Here is a 16,209-nt window from a genome sequence, read left to right on the forward strand (position 1 = left end):
ACACACACACACACACACACACACACACACACACACACACACACACAATGGAATATTATGCAGCCATCAAAAGGAATGAGAGCTTGCCATTTGCAACGACGTGGATGGAACTGGAGGGTGTTATGCTGAGCGAAATAAGTCAATCAGAGAAAGACATGTATCATATGACCTCACTGATAAGAGGAATTCTTAATATCAGGAAACTGAGGGTTGCTGGAGTGGGGGGGGTGGGAGGGATGGGGTGGCTGGGTGATAGACATTGGGGAGGGTATGTGCTATGGTGAGTGCTGTGAATTGTGCAAGACTGTTGAATCACAGATCTGTACCTCTGAAACAAATAATGCAGTATATGTTAAGAAAAAAAAAGGAAAAGAAGAAGATAGCAGGAGGGGAAGAATGAAGGGGGGAAAATTGGAGGGGGAGACGAACCATGAGAGACAATGGACTCTGAGAAACAAACTGAGGGTTCTAGAGGGGAGGGCGGGTGGGAAGATGGGTTAGCCTGGTGATGGGTATTAAAGAGGGCACATTCTGCATGGAGCACTGGGTGTTACGCACAAACAGTGAATCATGGAACACTACATCAAAAACTAATGTAATGTATGGTGATTAACATAACAATAAAAAATTTTTAAAAAATAAATATGCTTAGAGATCTAAAGGAAACCATGTTTAAAGAATTAATAGAGGGGCACCTGGGTGGCTCAGTCGTTAAGTGTCTGCCTTCGGCTCAGGTCATGATCCCAGGGTCCGGGGATCGAGCCCCGCATCAGGCTCCCTGCTCAGCGGGAAGCCTGCTTCTCCCTCTCCCACTCCCTCTGCTTGTGTTCCCTCTTTCACTGTGTCTCTCTCTGTCAAATAAAATCTTTAAAAAAAATAATTAATAGAAAGACTCAATGAATACAGAATCTCAATAAAGAGAGATGATTAAAAAAAAAGAGACCCAAGTGGAAATTCTGTAATTGGAAAATACAATGACCGAAATGAAATGAAATGAAAAATTCCCTAGAGGTACTCAACAACAGATTTAAATGGCAGAAGGAAAAATAAGTGAACTGGAAGGTGGAGCAAAAGAAAGTATTCAATCTAAAGAGCAAAGATTTTTTAATAACTGAAGAATTATGAACAGAGGCTCAGAGACCTGTGAGACAACATCAAGCATAGCAACATATGTGTTATGAGAGTTCCAGAGGAAGAGGAAAGCGGTGTAGAAAAAAAATACAATCGATGGATGACTTATCAAAAACAATGGAAACCAGAAGGCAATAGGATAACATATCCAACATGCTGAAAGAAAAGTCTGTCAACCATGAAGTCTACATACAGCAAAACTGTCCTTCAAATGTGAAGGAGAAATAAAGACATTCCCAGATAAAGACTAAGAGATTTATTGCTAACCTCTATATCAATCATTATATTACATGTTTTTTTTTTTAAGATTATTTATTTATTTATTTGACAGAGAGAGACACAGCGAGAGAAGGAACACAAGCAGGGGGAGTGGGAGAGGCAGAAGCAGGCTTCCCGCGGAGCAGGGAGCCTGATGTGGGGCTCGATCCCAGGACCCTGGGATCGTGACCTGAGCTGAAGGCAGATGCTTAACAACTGAGCCACCCAGGCGCCCCAATTATTATGTTACATGTGAATAGACTAAATATCCCACTCAAAAAGCAAAGATTGTCAGACTGGATAAAAAAGCAAGACACACCTATATGCTGTCTACAAAGGACACACCTTAGATTCAAAGACATAAATAGGATGAAAGTAAAAGGATGGAAAAATATCACCATGCAAACAGTAGCTTATCAGCAAGCTAGCTAGAGGGACTATGTTAAAATCAGACAGGGGCGCCTGGATGGCTCAGACGGTTAAGCGTCTGCCTTCGGCTCAGGTCATGATCCCAGGGTCCTGGGATCGAGCCCCACTTTGGGCTTCCTGCTCAGCAGGGAGCGTGCTTCTCCCTCTCCCTCTGCCTGCCACTCCCCCCTGCTTGTGTTCTGTCTCTCTCTCCCTCTCTGTCAAATAAATAAAATCTTAAAAAAATAAATAAAAAATAAAATCAGACAAAATAGACTTTATGACAGGAAATATTACTAGGGAAAAACAAAGACATTTGTTAATGATAAAAGGATTGATACACTAGAAAGATATGACACTTATAAATGTATATGCACCTAACAACAGTACCCCAAAATGTATGAAACAAAAAGTGACAGAATAGAAAGGAGAAATAAATTATTCAACAATAATAGAGATGCCAATCCTGCACTCTCAAAGTTGATAGAAGAACTAGATAGAAAAACAAGGATATCGAAGGTATAGATGACTTGAACAATACTATCAACCAACTTGTCATAACGGACATATGATACTCCACCCACTGACTGCAGAAAATGCATTCTTCTCAAATACACATGAAACATTCTTCAGTATAGATGTTGTGCTGGGTCACAAAACAAGTCTCAGGAAATTTAAAAAGATTGAAATCATGTAAACTATGTTCTTTCATCACAGAATTATATTAGAAATTTACAACAGAAAAAAAAATCTAGAAAAAAAACCCATTTATTTGGAAATTAAATAACATAGCTCTAAATAGCCCATGGGGCAAAGAAGACATCACAAGGGAAAATAAAAGTATTTTGAGCCAAATGAAAATAAAACCACACAATATGTCAGAATTTATGAGATGCAGTTAAAGTAGTGCTTAGAGGGAAATTTATAGCTATAAACACCCATATCAGAAAAAAGAAAGGTATCAAATCATAATCTGAGCTGCTACCTTAAGAAACTAGAAAAAGAGCAAATTAAATCCATAGTAAGCAGAAGGAAGGATATGATAAACTTTAAAGTGGAAATTAATGAAATTCAAAACAAAAATAATAAGGAAAATCATTGTTGGTTCCCTGAAAACACCAACAAAATTGACAAACCTCTAGCCAGAATGACTAAGAAAATAAGAAAGAAGATGCAACATTAGAAATGAAATGAAGGACATCACTACTGATTCTATAGAAACTAAGAGCATTATATATTATGAAGAACTTTCTTCATTTATATTATGCCAGCAAATTAAACAATTTAGAGGAAATGGACAAAGTCCCAGAAAGGTACAAATTAGGAAAATTGAAGAATAAATAGAAAATCTGAATAAACTTCTCTAACAAGTAAATAAATGTAAATAATAATTAAACATCTTTCCACAAAGAAAAACACAGGCCCAATGGGCTTTACTGATGAATTCTGTCAAATACTTTTATTTTTATTTTATTTTATTTTTTTATTTTTATGTTTTTTTCTTGTTCTTTTTTTTTTTTAAGATTTTATTTATTTGTTTGCCAGAGAGAGAGAGAGAGCAAGAGAGAGCACAAGTGGGGGAGTGGCAGAGGGAGAAGCAGACTCCCTGTTGATCAGGGAGCCCGATGTGGGACTCAATCCCTGGACCCTGGGATCATGACCTGAGCCGAAGGCAGACGCTTAACTGACTGAGCCACCCAGGCATCCCTCTATCAAATATTTTTAAATGAAATATTTTTTCTTTACAAAATCTTTTAGAAAGCAGAGGAAAGAGAATAACACCCAATTTATTCTATAAGGTTAGTTACCTGGATACTAAAGCCAGACAAAAGAAAATCATAAGAAACCTGTAGATCAATATTTTTCATGAACACAGATCTTTAGCAAAATAGTAGCAAACCAAATATGGCAGCATATAAAAAGAATTTTATAGCATGATCAAGTGATATTTATCAGGAATACAAAGTTGGTTTAACAAATGAAAATTAATATAATACATTATAGTTATAGAATAAGGAGCAAAAAATGTAGCCATGTCAATAGGTGCAGAAAAATCATTTGATAAAATCCAACATCCAAAATTCATGATAAAAACTCTCAACACACTAGTAATAGAAGGGAATCTTCTTAACCTGATAAAAGGCATATGTGAAAAAACCTATAGTTAACATTACGCCAAATGGTGAAAGACTTTCCCTCTAAGATTGGGAACAACATAAGAATGTTTGTGCTCACCACTTCTATTGGGCAGTGAGGTATGGCCAAAAAAAAGCATCCAGAGCAGAAAGAAATTAAATTGTCTGTATTCACAGATGACATTCTCCTATATGTAGAAAATCCTAAGAAATCTATAAAAACATTAATTGAACTAATAAAACAATTTATCAAGGTCTCACAATACAAGATCAATGTACAAAAATCAGTTGTAGTTTTATGTATTAGTAACAGTCATGTTCATAAAAATGAAATTAGGAAAACAAGTCCATTCATAATAGCATTACAAAAAATACGTAGGAACTTAACAAAGAAGTTCAAGACTGAAAACTGTAAAGTCTCTCTAAGAGAAATTTAAGAAGATCTCAATAAATGGAGAGACTCAATGTTGTTAAGATGGAAATTCTTCCTAAGTCGATCAATAGGTTCAACGTAATCCGTCAGAATCCCAGCAAACGCTTTTGTACGAATTCACAAACTGATCCTAAAGTGTATTTGGAAATTCAATAGCCAAAACAGTTTTGAAAAAGAAAAAGAAATTTGGGGTTGAAAACTCACTATAAAGCTAGAATCATCCAGACATTATGGTGTTGGCATAAGGAGAGGCATTTATGGTCTGTTGACTTTCGAGATAGGTGCCAAGGCAATTGAACAGGGAAAGGATTTTCTTTACAACACATGGTGCTGGAACAATCAAATATCTATAAGCCAAAAAAAAAAGGACTTAGCCCCTCATCTCACATCACCAACTCAACATGGATCGTGAACCTAAATGTAGGCACTAAAACTAGAAGACTCTTAGAAGAAAACATGAGAAGACATCTGACTGACCTTGGTTTAAGCAAAGAGTTCTTAGATATGACACCAAAAGCATAAGCCATAAAGTAATTGATAAATTAGACTTCATTTAAATTAAAATATTTTGCAATTCAAATTAATGGTCAAAAGACACTGTTTAAGAAAGTGAAAAGCCACAGCCTAGGAGAAAAGATTTACAGATTATATATCTGATTAAGGACTTGTTTCTAGAATGTCTTAAGAATTCTTACACTTCAATGAGACTACATACAACCCAATTAAAAAATGATCGGGGGACCTGGGTGGCGCATTTGGTTAGGCATCCAACTCTTGGTTTCAGCTCAGGTTGTGATCTCAGGGTCATGAGATCGAGCCCCTCATCAGGCGCCCTGCTCATCTTGGAGTCTGCTTAAGACACTGTCCCCCTGCACATACCCTACCTTCCTGGCATCTGGCCCAATAAACATTAGTGGCTAAAAAAAAAAAAAAAAGACTCTGTCCCCCTCTCTCTCTGCCTCTCTTCCCTGCACTCTCTCTCTCTCAAATAAATAAATAAATCTGTTTTAAAAAATAAAAAACCAAAAATGGTCAAAAGATGTGAATACATATATATGTATATAATGGAATATTACTCAGCCATAAAAAAGATTATCTTGCCACTTGCAACAACATGGTTGGAGCTAGAGACTATAATAAAAAGAGGAAGACAGAGACAATATGATTTCACACATATATGAGATGTAAGAAACAAAACAAATGAGAAAATGGGAAAATAGAGAGAGAGGCAAACCAAGAAACAGACTCTTAACTATAGAGAACAAACTGATGGTTACTAGGGGTGAGGTGAGAGGGGGATGGGTAAACTAGGGGATGGGGATTAAGGAGGGCGCTTGTGATGAGCACCAGATAATGTATGCAAGTGTTGAATCACTACATCGTACACCTGAAACTAGTATTACACTGTACGGTAACTAATTGGAATCTAAATAAAAGCTTAAATTTTGAAAAAGGAAAAAAGATGTGAATAGACATTTCACCAAAGGAGATATATGAATGGTTCATAAAGTCCATTAAAAGGAACTCAATGTCATTAGTCATTAGGAAAATGCAGATTAAAACCATGATGAGATACCACTACACACTCACCAGGATGGCTATAATAAAAAAATACAGATGATATCAAGTGCTGACAAGGATGTGGGGAAACTGGGACCCTCACAAATTACTGGCAGGAATGTGAAATGGTTTAGCCACTTTAGAAAACTGTCTTGATAGTTTCTTACAATGTTAAACATAAACTGACTATACAACCCAGCAATTCTGTTCCTAGAAATCTACCCAAGAGAAATGAAAACAAAAAGACTTTAACATGAACACTCAAGAGTAGCTTTCTTCATAGTAGCCCCAAACTGTGCACAATCTAAATGTCCATCAGCTGGTGAATGTGTAAATGAGATGTGCCGTGCACATACAATGGGATGCCATTTGGTAATAAAGAGGGACGGGCTACTAATACATTGCTATGCCACGGATGAATCTCAAAAACATTATGCTTGGTGAAATAAGCTGGTCGCAAAAGAATACGTATAGTATGATGCCATTTCTGTGAAATTTCCAAAAAAGGCAAATTTAGGGAGACAGAAAGCGTAGTGATGGTTTCTTGGAGCAGAGACTGACTAAAAGAGGCTCAAGGAAGTTTTTTTTAGGTAATGGAAATGTTCTAAAACTGGGTTGGTAGTGATGGTTGCACCATCATTTAAATTAATTTCTTAAATGTGTTCATTAAAAATCATTGAATTTTACATTTACAGTGGGTGAATTTTATGGCATGTGAACCATCCCTCAAAGCTACAAAGTGCTCAAAGAATAGTGTTTAAATCTTGTCTTTCAGGACTAGGGAGGGTATTTTTCCTATGTGTATGGCTTTGCCTGTTTGGCCATTACTTTCATGAGGCTCCTTTTTATTTATTTTATTTTTTCTTTTCCTCTTAAACTGGGAGGGAGGTTTATAATTTCCCTCTCTGTAGTTGATTCAGAAGTGGAAGGATTTTTAATTGGCTGCTGTGGTTTAATGCTAATCCTCCTTAAATGTGGAAGATTGGATTAGATGAGCCACTAAGGTCTTTTCCAGCCTCAATACATCAAGCAGTCTTTCTCTTTTTATCCCCCCCCTCTTCTCCTTTGTCTTTCCTGTTTGAAAATAAGCTCTGTTATCCTCAGTGGCAGAATATTTACCCGTTCTTTGGGCCACCTACACATCAAAATGTGCTGACATTTGAATACAACATAATTGTAGTTAGCAATACACCATTTCCCCATGACGTCATTGTGACTCTACTGAGTGCCAGCATGTTCGGAAAGTGACTCAGAGGTTGTTCCATTGGCCCCAGAGGAGAATTTGGATTCTGTGGAAACACTCAAAGATACGCAGAAAGGGACGTCATTCCGAAGAGGCTAAGGGTACCTTCTTCCTTGCTCCAGATGGATCCATTCTCTGGTATTTTCCTGGGAGTTGTCACATGAACTTCATCACTTCCAAGGCATCCATGCTTCTCTCCAGTTCTTATCTTAGTATCTTCTTTAGGTCTGAGAAAGCTCAGCGTGGGAAAAAAGTGCCTCTGAGTCACTTTATATTGTTACCACTGTTGTTATTGTTTTTTTTTTTAAAATCTGTGAATTTAAGAAACATTCTAAAAAGCTAAAAATAACAGAATATTTAGCAACTTTTTACATTCCTCCCTTCAGTTTGATAAATTCGGGTGTGTGAAATCTAACTTCATCTTCATAAAATCTTGGAATCCCTTCCCACTTGTGAAACATTGGTACAAGAAAAAGTGAATGAATTTAAGAGGAAAGCATTGAAATGTGTACACATATAAGGAAGATGTGGTATGCTAATGGGTTTTTCTAGCAGATTTAAGTTCTCGTGTGAGAATTTTTTCTTGATCAAATAGTGCCTTGTCTCATCCTTGTTAACTTTATACTGACTGGTGTTGTCAGCATCCATTGGGAAGAAGCAGTTGAGGCCAGTGTGAGTTTTTGTTGAGGATGAGCCAGGAGAGGAGAGGCATTCCCAGACAGCAGCTCTGGCCCTCTAGGGTCCTTAGAATCAGTATTTGCTCCCCATTTCAAAGCTGCCTCCATAAGAATGCTTTTTTCCTTTAAGCTAATGCCGTAGTTGCTGCTGCCATATTGTCCTGAGTCTGTGGTAGACCAGCAAGCCAAGTCTTACTTAGTCTGTTCTCCTTACGGCCCTGGGAAAGATTTTTCTATAGCTTGCCTAGGATGTGTCTCTTGATTTGGTTTATTTTTTTGATTGATAGAGTCTCAGCTTTCATGTGCATGGGCTGGGATGAGGGCGGCCCTCACTCTCAGGGCCATGCACAGTGGGGTCAGCACCAGAGAATAACATGCGCCTCCTTACCTGTTGCATACCTAGCTTGCCTCCCCCGGTCCCTTCCCTGACACTGTCATGATTTACTGCCTGCCTGAAACAGCTGTTAATTCCATGGGATTTTAAGTTATACTAGATTCTTAGAGTTTGGGTGATACTGTTTTTTAAGATTTTATTTTTAAGCAATCTCTACACCTAACACGGGGCTCAAACCCACAACCTTGAGATTAAGAGTCACATGCTCCACCGACGGAGCCAGCCAGGCGCTCTTAAATGGAAAACCTTTTTTTTTTTTAAAGTAATCTCCACACCCAACATCACACTCAAACTCAGAGAACCCTGAGATCGGATCAAGAATTGCATTCTCTACTGACTGAGCCAACCACGCGCCCCCCTGGGTGGTATGAAGAGTGCCTTATATCAAAGTGCATGGCCTCTCTTTGAATGGCCTTCTTCCCAGACATGTCAGTCAGTCAACATTGATTAGGGAAACTTTTGGAGTCTGGGGTGGAAGAAGTGCATTAGTGTATGTGTAGTGCTTGCCAAAGGCATCTTATAATCCAGAGGAGGAGGTAAGAGTGACAAGGGTGAGACTCTTAGAGCTCATTGCTGAGCAGGGTGGTATGACTTCAGGAGCTGGGAAAAGGGAACCTGTGAGTGGGCTGATGCAGTGGAGAGACCGAACTGGCCCCTGCAAGCCCGTCTTGCCTGGGAGGAGGGAAGATGGAAGGACGGCCTTCCAGGTTGAGCGGCAGGGGCCCTGAGGTGGGATGTGCAGTTGGGGTACCGTGAGGAAATCAATTTGACCGGAGGAGGAGGAGAGTGTGAAGGTGTGAGGGGGAAATTGGGCCCAGAAGAGACAGATTAGGAAGCCCTAAAAGCCATGCCCCCAGAGACCACTGTGAACTTCTGAATGAGACCGGCTAACAGCAGATCGCATTGGAAATGAGTTCCAAGCATTTAGAAGGGAGGCAAATCAAGGTAGTGAGTGATGGCAGTAGAGGTGAAAGGTCAACGTGACTGATCGTCTTAAGCAAAATAAATTGTAATTATTTAATCTATCATATAAGTGTTGTGTGATGTGTAATGAGTTAGATAACAAAGGAATTAGATCCAAATTAGATAACAAAGACTCAGATCTGTTAAAGCAGTAAGGTGTGTGCGACAGTTGTCTGGGTCTAGGGAAGATCACAAAAGACTCCAAGGTTTGTGGCTCAGGACATGAGAAATCCATGGCGTCACAGACAGAAATGGGGGGCGGGTTATGAAAGAACATTGGGAGGAAAGCTGGTGAAATATGTTTTAGATGTGTATGGTGAGAAAATATCTAAATGGAGCTGTTTCATGTTGGAAACATGGGGTGAAATGCAGGGGAGAACTCGGGTTCACGTGTCTGTTTGGGCTTCGCCTAGAGCAGTGGAGTTGGCATCAAGAGCATAAAGAAGTAGATGAGCTCCCTGAAGGAGTGAGAGGGTTTGGGCAGAGCAGAGCGAAGGGCTAGGGCTTCGCTTGGGAGACACTTAGATGCCAGAGATCAATAATGTGCAGGAGAGAGAAGCGATAGCCGAGGGGAGCCCCAAAAGTTCCGTGTGGGGAAGTCTAAGGAAGAGTTGAAAGGAGTAAAACAAAATGCCCCCAAGAGGTCAGAAAGATCCAGATTGAGAAAAGACTAGAGCAAGGACTTCGCTAGCCTTGGGGGAAACAGCTTTAGTAGAAGGGCAGGGTGGGGGGGGGGAGATGGATCATAAATATCCAAGAATACACAAGACACAGGAAGGAGACTGTGACTGGTGGTGGGCAGGGGGATAGCCAGATCTAGTGAAAATAACTTCTTTTCTGGGGAAAGAAGGAATTGGGCATGCTTGAAACTAGAAAAGAAGACACCCTATACAGAGATTTGGAGATGCTGAAAAACGAGGGAAGTTGGTTGGGAGAACAGGCTTCAGTGGGAGATGGAAGGGGTAGGGAGGCTAGCTTTAGAGAAAACAGCCTTTTTCCTGAGCCTCAGTAGAAGGGCGGTGATAGATGGGAATGATGTTTTCCCAAGAGACATGTGTAGGGGACTGGGATTTCAGGGGAACAAGGAAAGAGCACTCACTGTTTGGCTTTGATCAGATAGCTCAGAAATGTTATGACTCAAGTGACTTCTGACAGTGTTGATGTATCTAATATTTAAGACTAAGTGCTGATGACATGTACACTCAGTTGTAGGATTATATATAATGATGATGTGCTAGGAGCCAGATCACTGATTATCAGTGCCTACTTAATTAAGCATTTACTGGATTTTAAAAGTCCTTAACAGAACCCATTCAAAATAAAGTAGGAAACCACTCAGCAATCGGATCTTCCATCCCTATCACCAAAGTCTGCCTTCTCTCATGGAAGATTATGTGTAAATGCTACTGGTGGTTAATTGGAATGTTTGTCCCTGTTTTTATTTAGAGTTTGGATAGTCAAAATCCATGCTTATACAATGGGGTTTCCTTTCCCATTGCTGCTTAGGAAGATGCTTCTCTCACAATCTGGGAAGAGGATGGGGAAACCTTCCCAGACATGGTCCTATGTGAGTCTTCAAACGTGGAGTGTGTGGTGGGCGCAGAAGTGGGGCAGGCAGACAAAAGATCAAGGAAGAATAGATTGCAAAATTAGACAATTCCAAAACTGGACTCAGTGTTTCAAGATAAAAGCAGAATATATGAGATAATGTATGTGAAGGTAGCTGGAGGGTGACAATGTGGTAGGCAAACACAGAGCATTATTACGTAGAGTTATATGAACCTGGACCGAGACTTCATTTTGACCTAGCTTTGAGTCCCAGGTCTGACATTTCTAGATGTGTGCTTCATTTTCTCATATGTAAACAAATATAATAATAATGTGTGCTATACTGAGAGGATCGAATAATACTGACACAGCCCTAGGAGAGTGAGGGCCGGCCATGGGCAGGTCCTCCCTGGCCCTGTCAACTACTAGTTTAATTCTTTCACCAAATTAACCAGGAATTTCTGGAGTCTGAAGCTGTCATTCATATTCTGTAGTTCTAGGTAAGTGAATTTAGCTGTGGGCAGCCTACTCTAGACACTACTGGACATTCAGCATGCATGAGAAGAAGGCCTCTCACACATATTTAATCAGATATTGTCTAACAAGAGAAGCAATTGATGCACCATTCACAATGTTTTTAAACCTATATAAAGAGTCATTGATTCAGAACAATTGCTAGGCCTGTGAAAATGTGTGTTTGTTGGTTTCCATGGAGCCCACCCTGCTGGCTGTTGGGTGATGCCTTAATTACACGCTGGGATTGCCAGGGAGCCTTCACAGTTCTCTCTATGACAACACCTCCTTGTGTAGTAACCCGACCACCATCCTCAACCGTGTTTCCCACGTAGGAGTCGCTCTTAAAAGAGGGGAGAAGATTCTGCTGGTAAGTTTCAGCCTCCCATTGATTTATCCTTATGAAGATCTCTTAAGTGGATAAGAAGTTTTCTGAGTTTTGACTGCCTTTCTGGCTGTTTTGCCAGATCTTGGGAGCGTGGCCTAATGTCTTTCTTTTTTCAATGACATGTTGACATTTCTCCTTTTTAAAGGAGTCTTGGCTATGTCAGTTTACTAGGTAAAATTAAGCCTGTTTTACAGTGAACTTGTAAACTTGTAAAAAGCATTGTCAACAGATGCTGTTAGGGTTCGATGTTCGCAATCTTATTTATTTATTTACTTGTTTGTTTTTTAAAGATTTTATTTATTTATTTGACAGAGACACAGCGAAAGAAAGAACACAAGCAGGGGGAGTGGGAGAGGGAGAAGCAGGCTTCCCGCGGAGCAGGGAGCCCGATGCGGGGCTTGATCCCAGGACCCTGTATCATGACCTGAGCCGAAGGCAGACGCTTAATGACTGAGTCACTCAGGTGCCCCTGATGTTCGGAATTTTAAAATGTCTCCAAGACCATTGATAAACCTCTTCCTGTTTCTGGTAGAATTTTTTTTTTTTTTTTTTTTTTAAAAAGGAACAACTTAGGGGGGCCCTGGTTGGTTCGTTCGTTAAGCGTCTGCCTTCGGCTCAGGTCATGGTCCCAGGGTCCTGGGATCGAGCCCCACATCAGGCTCCCTGCTCCGCAGGAAGCCTGCTTCTCCCTCTCCCACTCCCCCTGCTTGTGTTCCCTCTCTTGCTGTCTCTCTCTCTGTCAAATAAATAAATAAAATCTTAAAAAAAAAAAAAAGGAACAGCTTGGTGTCGTTTAAATGAAATCATACAAATTTTATGTCTTCTAAATAACATAATTTTTTTACCCTTCACTTAAATTTTTTAGATGTATTTATCCAGAAGTTTCAAGGCTTGCTTTGAGTCATATCTTGAACTTTTGAGGAGGTGACAAGTAAACACATCTTTCAGGTTCAGGAGTCAGACTTCTTGCCTGTGTACGTGTACACACACACACACACACACACACACACACACACACGCACGCACACACAGCAGACTATGGGAAAATCCTGGGAGTTCCGATGCCCATCCCGTTTTGCTCTCACTAGGGCGCCTGTGCTGAACAGAGGGTTAATTCTCTTCCTTCTTCCTCCTCTGTTGCTGCTATTACTCCTCCCCCACTCCAGTTTTATTGAGATATAATTGACATATGACATTGTATTAGCTTAAGGTGCGCCACAAAATGATTTGATATTTGTATATATTGTGAAACGATCACTGTAATAAGTTCACTTAACATCCATCACCTCGAATAGTTACAGCAAAGTAGGGAGCCCTTCATGCATTTGCATGTCATCCTTGGAGGGGCATGCTAATTGTCTCCGTATCGTTCTAATTTTAGTATATATGCTGCCCAAGCGGGCGCAAGTACTTCCTTGTCCTTATTACCCTCATCATTCTTGTCATCCTCACTGTCTGTTGGGTGTGGCGAGCCCATCACTGTCTTCCCACACTTCCTGCATGGGGAAAGGGAATCAGGAAAGAGGAGCCTCCCCCATGCCCCCTCAGTTCACCGTTTGAATTTCTTCCCTCTTCGCAGCCTAAGACTCCACCCCCTCTTCCCATAACCTTGGAAAGTTCACTGGGAGGAATCACTTTCTGTATAGCTGTTAGTATCCCTTGTGTCCTCCTTCGGTGGTTATTCAGCACCGTAATGCATCAGAAATGGTCCGATGAAAATAAATGATTAGGGGCGCCTGGGTGGCTCAGTCGGTTAAGCGACTGCCTTCAGCTCAGGTCATGATCCTGGAGTCCCGGGATCGAGTCCCGCGTCGGGCTCCCTGCTCAGCGGGGAGTCTGCTTCTCCCTCTGACCCTCCCCCCTCTCATGCTCTCTCTCTCTCTCATGCTCTCTCTCAAATAAATAAATAAAATCTTAAAAAAAAAACAAAACAAGTATCTTAAAAATAAATAAATAAATGATTAAACCCAGTGGAGCTCTGCTGTAAAGTGACTTTTATGTCGAAAGAGTGTGCTCAAAAATCTAATTATGGCTATGACCTAATTAAATCCTTTTTCTTTTTCACAGTTTAAACAGCTATGGCAATGAGAATAACTTTTCATGGAAAATTAAAACCTAGAGGCAGTGCCTGATTTCCTTTACAGTCTCTAGCTGGGCAACAAAAACAGCTTGTGGATGTCTTTCCAGGACATCACTGTCGAAGCAACAGGAACTTGAAGTGGCACGTTCGGGAGCTGCCTTGTTATTGTTGAGCCGTATGGAAACAGTCAGCAAAGAAGTTAGCTATCTGGGAATTCTTCGTTTATGAATAAGGTTTTCCCAGAGGGCACATGGGAGGGGAAATACAGTTGTGGATTAAAGAAAAAAAAATTAAATTCCATTTCCCATTGTCAAAACAATTCGTAGGGAAGGGAGTGATGCTAGAGGACATTTTGCTATTTTGGATAAGTTTGTTGTTTTCTTGTTTCCAATTATGCGCTCCTAATTCTTTTCTGGGCTATTTTTAGTGCCATTGACCATCACAATGTTCTCTGCTGCAAAAGTATGATAACAATTCTGGCTTTCACAACTTCTGCCTGAATGAATTTGCAGCAGTTCATTTACTAAGGAAATACCCCAAATTTCTATAAATTTCCTGGCTCCAAGGCTTATATGTCATTTAAAATAACTAAAAGTGATTTTTGCAACACAAAGGCCAGTTAATTGGGGACGGTTACAGGGCGCCTGTCCGGGATATACTGATGTGTACTTAGTTCACTCTGGCATAGTACTGCATAAATGAGTGCTGAGCGAATGCTGATCTTGTACACAGCTTTGCAGGTTGTGCACTCACATCAGATATAGAGAAAGGTGGAATTCTGCAGGTATCTCCTGAAGTACCTCCCACCGCCCCCAATAATGCTCTTGTGATGCATATATGTCTTTATTGTTTCCTTCTAGAGACCCTCTCTCTGCATCGCTAAAACTAGGTTTCCTAAGGTGTGGCCGAGCCCAGGGTCATCCGCAAAGAGCTTTTCAGACCCTGTCCGTGCCCAAACCAGAGGGCAGGCTGGGGGCAGAAGTGAGTTGCCTGTGCCATGAGACAATGAGCGGCCATAGTCAGACCTGATGAAATGAAACCGTTCTTGGGAAGTCCGAAGGAGCAGACGTTCATTCTGGGAAAGCTGAGTTTTGACGCGTGATAGAAAGGAATGACCCGTGGATGTGAAAGACTTTTGGTGATGTTGTTTTTGTTTATATGTGTTTGTCCAACTGTAAGGCCAGGCAGTTAAGTACAAGCAGGTTGTGCTTGTTTGTATGACTCCAGAATAGCCAGCCAGTCAGTGTATATGCAGCAAGGAAAGTTTTTTTTCAGTCAACAACGAATTGCCTGGTACCATATAAACACAACTAGTGTTAGACTGTGTGTTAATTGTATTGTTTCTGTGCACTCCTGGGGGGTGTTGGTGGAGGAAGGTTGTGAGGGGAACAGGATCTCCCTGGCGACACCTCCACATCTGTCCTCTTGTCGTATGACTTCTGGGGGCTGGAGGGCATGCTCCCTGTGCAGCCCCCGAGCCACATCTTTCTCCAAGGAAAGTTTTATCTTGTTTCGTTCCTGCCTCACCTCACGCTGTTCATTATTCCCTAGTTGGGGCTTTGTGTGTTTTCTGCACAGTTTTCCAGGCGCACGCCACGTTTGGCCCAAAATGTGGTAGGTGATTAGTCAAGAGTTGATAAATAAAATACCCACCACTTTGCCTCACCTCCATGTCAGGAGAAGAAAAATAAGGGCAAGGATCAGGCTAATTAGAAAAATCATAACAAGCCGGTCACTCCGCCCCAGCCAGCCACCTGGGTGTTTAGTGCAGGTGAGCACAAGGGAGGCAGGGCATATCCTACTCAAGGTTATATCCCCAACACCTGCTGGAGTGCCCCCTCTCTCCATAAATATGCCTAAATAATGCGTAAAGGGTCAGTGTGTTTCCAGATGCAAAATTTGAACTGCAAAGAGTTTGGTGACCGTTTAAGTGCCTCTTACCTTTTTTAGTGAAAATGGAATTAGGGGCCACTGTTTTCAAGTCTCTGGTTTGTCTTTTGTACAGTGACTACCCCCCAAAAAAGAAACAAGATTTTACTTTTTTTTTTTCCACACTGTGTTCAATTTATCTTCTTGGAATTAGAACACTTTGGTTTCAATGATCCAGTCACCTGTTATTATCTCTGCACTGCCCTCTCTCCCCGCAAAGGATTTTCACCTGGGAAAACAAATTTTTTTTTCAAGTGAGAGTAAGAGGTGTTCTCATGACTTTGGGCCCTGCATCCTTACAAATCCTTACCTTACAAATTGTACTGTGAACATCGTTGACACTACTATCCCAAATTGCCAAATGTTTGTGACATTTGGTCATGCTGTTCAGAGCTCTTCCGTCTGTGTGCCCTTAAAATGTTAGGATTTGGGAGTTCAGCACTTTGGCAAGGAGGGGTTTGGCGGTTATTTGGTGTCACTTTTCATTGGAGTATATCAGTTTTGTCTTTTTTTTTTTAAAGATTTTATTTATTAGAGAGAGAGACAGCA

At 40.7% G+C, this 16,209-nt stretch overlaps 1 protein-coding gene and 1 pseudogene across 3 annotated transcripts in view; one reads left to right on the forward strand and one right to left on the reverse strand.

Moving 5' to 3' along the window:
* Positions 1-16,209, forward strand: part of TMEM241 (transmembrane protein 241) — a 116,233-nt gene that overhangs the window by 75,403 nt on the left and 24,621 nt on the right. The gene's annotated exons all lie outside the window — the stretch shown is intronic.
* Positions 12,953-13,052, reverse strand: LOC112835373 (U6 spliceosomal RNA; annotated as a pseudogene).

Source organism: Callorhinus ursinus, unplaced genomic scaffold, assembly GCF_003265705.2.
Source record: "Callorhinus ursinus isolate GAN/ISIS: 27379988/994484 unplaced genomic scaffold, GSC_fseal_2.0 scaffold11, whole genome shotgun sequence".
NCBI lineage: Eukaryota > Metazoa > Chordata > Mammalia > Carnivora > Otariidae > Callorhinus > Callorhinus ursinus.